This window comes from Lactuca serriola, chromosome 3, assembly GCF_051521515.1.
Source record: "Lactuca serriola cultivar US96UC23 chromosome 3, Lser_US96UC23_V15, whole genome shotgun sequence".
Classification (NCBI taxonomy): Eukaryota; Viridiplantae; Streptophyta; class Magnoliopsida; order Asterales; family Asteraceae; genus Lactuca; species Lactuca serriola.
In genome coordinates this window covers 242,061,551-242,068,572 of record NC_136410.1, presented here as the reverse complement: position 1 = coordinate 242,068,572, position 7,022 = coordinate 242,061,551, and positions in this window count along the sequence as shown.

Below are 7,022 nucleotides of genomic sequence, written 5' to 3'. Positions count from 1 at the left end.
GAGTTACCAATGCGTTTTCGTGCAATCAATCTACTATCAACTCATAGTAACAACTCATATCTCTAGGTTTGAACAATATAAGATATTATCGTCTCATGATCACTCGTGATAAAATCCATGAAGTGATTCAAATGAGCGCGGGTTGAATCCAATACTCAGAACTTATGAGCACTCATGAGTGTTGTAGCACAACTTTGTCCACCAACTTGGACATCTACAAGCCAACCCATGACAGTCTTGATTCATATCTACTTCCAACATATGACCGACTGTGGATGGTTTGAATAACTTAGTCATTCCGGAAGAATAGCCTAGTTATTATGGAAGTCAAAACATGCAAAGTGAAACACAAGAATAAATGAATCTAATATGGTATCAAAACCTATGAATATAAATAAAACACTTTCTATTTATCACCATACTAATTACTCATTATTCATTGTTTCGGTTTTATCAACTTATACTTGAATTAAAAAACACTAGGTGTCCGATGCTCCAAGCATGTACACTAGGGGTGGAATTGGTACGGTACCGAGTTTTTTTCTCCAAGTCGTGTACCATACCAACTATAGTTGGTATAAGATTTTAGCTACCAGTACCGTACCAAGTATACTTGGTACCAATTAATTTGGCTACCAACAAATTTGGTTGGTACATAGTGGTATTTGGTATATACCAATTTTTTAACTAATATGTATTATACATGAATACAAGTTGAATGTGTGAACATTTGGTCGTTGCTTCACTCGCTTCAGGTAGTATTTTTTTTGGAAACCACTAAAAGGATTAAAAGATGTTCACCCCCAGCAAGTTGCTAGAGGAAACAAATGGAAACAGTAGAAGGAATGAGAAGTTAGCATTCATTTTAGTGTATGTATCACCAATCTCATGCACATCAAAAAATAAGTATCAAGAAATTTGTCGGTACAACCGTGGTATTCAAAATTTCATACCGTTACCGTAACAAGACTACTTAATTGGCATGGTATTACCAGACAAACATATTGGCTACCAAACAACTTGGCGACCGATATAATTGGTTCGGTTGGTAACATGTTGGTTGGTTCTCTGTGGTACATATTTGCCAGCCCTAATGTACACTATGTTTTCTAAACAATAGCTTTGCCATACACCAAGTATGAAATTTATGTTTGTCTATGATCCTTTTCTTTGTGAACTAGATCAATTGAACATAATTTCAATGATTCTCTTTTCACACTCCCAAATCCTTGTCTTAAATGTAAGAATTCCAGATTCCTATCATTTATCGAAATCTGTTTAGATTTTAAACTTATATGTACTGTTCCTCTTGTAATGATTATGCACAAAGCCACAAAGACTTGACAACAATCATTACATAGTATTCCAATGGAGAGCAATTCCATGGAAACGATGTATCAGATTCAAAGCACATTGCTTTGAACATGCTTCTTGCATTAAGTTTCTTTTACCTTACATAGATTGCTTCCACCTATGAAGGCAACTTTATATTCCCATTTTGACTCCCACTTTTGAACAAGAGTTGCCTCTTTTTAGACTATGTCAGTATGGTCCTTCCAATATTAAAAGTGTACTTCTAACTGTCCTTGAGCAAGCAATCTTTGGTAAACCTTAGATTGTCCTCGACAATTGCTTAATCACTTTAGTCATATCCAATTCTAGACATTTTCCTCCTTAATGCCCCAAGGCATTTGGAAAATTCAAAAAGGATAAATATTATAGCACATGTAATCGATCTTGTACCCAAAGTAAATGGGACAAGATTCATGATGTTTCACATAAAGACATGGTTCTAGACCAGTCTTTTGCCATAATAATTTTTGTTTTCCATATTCTCAAATTTTGACTATGAAAAGGGATGTCGTAATCATAACCGAATTTTAAGAACGCAATATATAGAATTTCCTTAAGTTGAGACAATCCAACATGAAATTCATATATATATATATATATATATATATATATATATATATATATATATATTCTTGACTAAAATAATTAAAATCTCAATCTAAGCCTTTTAGAATTGAAATGAAGTATAATTTCCTCTCCCTTAATTATAGCAAAACAACTTTTTCAACCCTTTCAACCTCACGAGTTGAACTTTTGTTTTCTATAATTAACATTGCTAACTTGCAATACTTATTATAATTATCATGCTCCTACTAACATGATTATTATTAGCATAACACTTATGCTCCCACTAGCTTTGACATGTACTTAGAAATCAATTGGACTTCTAGAAATCAATACTTTATTGACTTTCTTACCAAAGTTCAGATTTCTGATACTAGATTGCTTTGATAAAACTTTATCATAATCATACACCTTATCTTAGATAGCTCACTGATATGTCTACACAATTTCAGAACTATGAAAAGGGATGCCGTAATCATAGTCTCAATTGTTTAGACCTTTGACACTTCTTACAAGTCTATGTTAGTGTGTCAGTAAACCACACACGCTTCACTAAAGACTTTGAGACTGAAAATATCACAATTGCGGCTATTGAAAGCTATGATTAAAATTCATGTCTTATGTCTATACGATATCGCGTATCTGATAAGATCAGAGTTGACAACGGCTTTTGAAAGCTACGATTGCTGACCAAGTTCTGAAGTCATACGGAAAATAGTTATTAGACTTATCCAAGTGGGAGACTGTTGGATTAGTGTCTAAGTCCATAACTATTTTGGTATGTACTTGACCTGATTATGAGCATGGTCCTTTTGAGTTGCCCTTATCATAGCAATTTGTAGGATGAATTAAGGAGAGAAAGGTTTAATTATGATTTATTAATATATTATAAGAATAATATATTAAAGGAGAAATCATAATGTTTAATTAATATTAGCCAAGAATTAATTAAGAATTAATTTTGTGGCTAAAAGAGATTAATTAAACTTAAGGGACTTATTGTGTAATTATAAGATAATTACATATATGGGCCTATGGACTCCATAGATAGTGGAGTGGACGAATTCTAGGGGGAAACCCATTAGAAGTCGTCCAAGGCTTCTAAAGAAAGAGTCCATGGGCTGCTTAGGGCTTAAGCAGTCAAATTATGGTTTCCTTGTTAGATAACCCTAATTGCCTAAGTATATAAGGAGCCCTTAGGCACCAAAAACGTGGTAAACACTTAGATTAGGGTTTCCAACAGTTTTTGGTGCCTCCCCTATCTTCTCTTCTTCATCTTGTTGCTTAGTGGTGTTTGTGACTCCATTAGAGGTGCAACACTTGAGGCACTAAGCTTTCTGAAGCTAAGGATTGATTGTTATTGCTATATAACAATCAAAGGTCAGATCTAAACCCTATTTTATGTTAATATGATTAATTGTATGCTAGATGTAGGGTTTATAGCTTTGGATATTCAATTGCATGTTCATTAGACAAACCAGATCCAAATGATATTAGGGTTTGCATGTACACCATATGATTGATGTTTTGCTTAAAACCCATCATATGGAACCTCAACGAACTAAGGGAGAATAAAGAGTGGAGTGAAGCAGGTGCGACGGAGATCAACTGCTCGTCCATCATCGACAACAATCATGGCCTCCACGATCCACACTCTCCCGCTCCTCCCGATTAACACGACGTCGATGCATGGATCTTCTCTTCGCCGGTACACTGATCGTTGACAGCGGAGGGGAGATGGCAGCGTTGGGTCGGAGATGAAGAAGGAGGTGAATGGCGGCTGGAGGGAGGCATAAGGGTAGGTGATGGTTGCCTCTCATATTATGGTTAGGGTTTGATGACTAAAGGAGTTACATACCCGATCCATATACATCTTTCCCATACTTACAATTCTGGTCCCTCCCCTTGGGATCTTTTCAAATCTAATCCAATAATTACCCTTTAGACCCCGACTTCTAAAATTCCTTTCATAATAAACCCCAAAATTACTAAACAACCCCTCCTCCATAATTTATTCTTAAATTGAATCCAATACTTACACTTTAACCCCTTCCTTCGTGATTTTATTTTAAATTAAACCCAGAATTACCAAATCACTCTCAACTTCCAACATTCTTTACAAACTAATCCGTGAATTACAATTCATCCCCCAACTTCTATAATTATAACTTTTAACTCCTCGGACTAACACCCTGCTCATTTATTCTTGATTTTAGGGCTTTTATACATTTATTTATTTATTTTAGGCTACCATTCGTTCACTAATTTATTTATTTAACTAATAAACGGGTGTTACAACTCTCCCCCACTTAAATTAGATTTCGTCCTCGAAATCACTCCTTAGTATTTCTTATATGCCAAACCACTTCTAGTAACATAATCACCGTCCTGGGCACACCCTATCCTTCCCAGGGTAGTTGTGGCTAATCTTTGCAAAGCCCTAATACCCTCATATGAATGAATTCCTCACAACAAGATCATATCTACTTCGTCTGAATCTACTATCTCGAGATGGTCTGATTCCCTGACAGGCCACTCATATCGAATCATCATCAACGAATCCAGTCTGTTTATCCCTCGACTGTCTACTTAACTTCTGATAGTTCGAGGTTCCCACTATAAAACAATATTACAGACCTAATTACCCCTGCATATCACTTCTTCTTGGTCGAGGCTCAGCTAATCCCGTTGGGAGTGACTTGCCACTTCCCAATCAACCAGCTTTTCCATCCGAACTTGCAACCCATACACAAATACTCATAGTGTTAATCACTGAAACTGTCCGAACATTGAACTGCCTGAAGCAGTATGTTGCCACATGGCTGCTTCCCAACATCTACCGAGACCTACCTGGTCTCAATTTGTTCGCCAGTCATCTGAAATATCGGGTTTTGACCCGGCTGCGGAGCCAAAGGACTCCCACTTAGTCGCCTCACACGACTCCTGAATGAAATCCTTCTCTGAACTAGTTGCCAATAGTTATCATGTCACTGTGGATCTAATAACCTTATGATCTAACTGTTCGGGTCCATGTGTCAAATCCTGAGATACTTAAATCTAGGACTAAAAGTGATTGCTACCTGACCAATGTTAGCCTTATGTCACACGTCCTTAAGGAGTCCATTACTTCCTTGATCTCATAACTGTAGTGGCGTTCCTACAGTCTTATCACTGGCTTAACCAAGTCTAATCCCTCCGGGGAAATCCATAAACCAATTCGTGGATTTGCCATGCCCCCCTGCTACACCTGACTGGTGCGTACTCCTGTTCCTTTGGCGTCCTAACAACGCGCTCATGATATCTACCAACCTAGTGAATGCTATGGCTACATCCATAGTCTTACAACACTCTATTACTATCTGACGGCTAGTGAATGCTATGGCTACATCCGTAGGCTTACAACACTCTAACACTATCTGGCTGCTAGTGAATTCTATGGCTACACCCGTAGTCTTACAACACTTCCCATACTAACTGACTGCTAGTGAATGCTACAGCTACCCCCGCAGTCTTACAACACTTTCCATACCATCTGACTGCTAGTGAATGCTACGGCTACCCCCGTAGTCTTATAGCACTTTCCATACTATTTGACCGCTAGTGAATGCTACGGCTACCCCCGTAGTCTTACAACACTTTCCATACTGGGTCGAACATGCACCCAACCTAATACTCAATTGAACTTGAGTCCTAACTGAAGCTCTAATATGGTTCCCAAAACCTGCTATCACGTGACCCCACAGTATCAGTGTCACACCCCAAAACCGGAACGACGGAAACGTTCGGGGGTGGAGGACGTCATGTCAAGTATCACGAGATATGTATATGGTAAGCAAGTAATGAACAACCATTTCATTTAGAAAGAAAGTGTTTACAATGTATGTGTTCACAAAACATAGAAGTCATAAACAAATAACAAAACAAGACTTGAAGCTATAATGCTCCATCTTCTGAAGTCCCAACACGAGCACCTATATAATAGTCTCCTGAGATTTCAAGTTATTTGAAAGAGTTGATCAGCAATTAAGCTGGTGAGTTCATAAGATTTTAGTGATGTGAGTAAGCTGTAAAAACGTGGTTGAAAATGTATATGTAAAGTACTGTAAGCTGTAAGGTGTTGTTTTGTAAAGTTTGCTTGTTCCTCTAGAAAATCATATATTTCCTACTTAAAATTGGAGTTGAGTAAAATGACACTACAAGCCTTTCTATGCGTAATAAGTGGGTACAAGTTATATATATATATATATATATATATATATATATATATAATTGGAGTAAACAAACAATCGATTGTGCGCATCTACCCTCAACCCACCCAACGGGGTACAATAAGTAAGGCGGGTAGCACATATTCCATTGGTTATTAGATCGTTGTCATATATAACCTTGGTGTATTCACTTGTTACTCATGGAGTTATTTGTAATGGTTCCTTTATATCTAATGGAGAGTTCCTTTCAAGAAAACCTATATTTCTTATAGTAAAATATTGACTATGGTGATTACTTTTATAATAACTTTGTTTATACTGCTATATATAATTTCGTATCGGGTAGATAGTAGATTGGGTGACCACGATGTAAACCCACATCCAACGGGAACAGGACGTACAGCGAAGAACACACATCCTATTAGCTGTCGGATATTAGTTTTATATATAAACATGGTGTATAAACTAAGGTGTTATAGAGTTAACTCACTTAAAGTCTTTAAAACTGTACTGGCTTAATAAAATGGATTAAGCCCTTAACTGGAAAATCGCTAGTTTTGTATACCAAAAGTACTGACTTTGAAACGAAAGTTTTGTACTAGAAAAACTGTGCATTGACTCTAGTGTCCTATGACCTGATCCATACCTGGTACCCTTATGATGACTTAATGTATACTAAGCATAAATATATATAGATTCGGGTAGATAATAGATTGGGTGACCTCGGTGTAAACCCACATCCAACGGGAACAAGACGTACAACGAAGAACATACATCCTATTAGCTATCAGAATCTACTTAGCATATATGTATCCTATAGTGTATACATTACGGAATCATAAAGTTAGCATTATGGTCCTAACTTTTAAAAGTAGCCTTCTACCAGGACTCGATTGT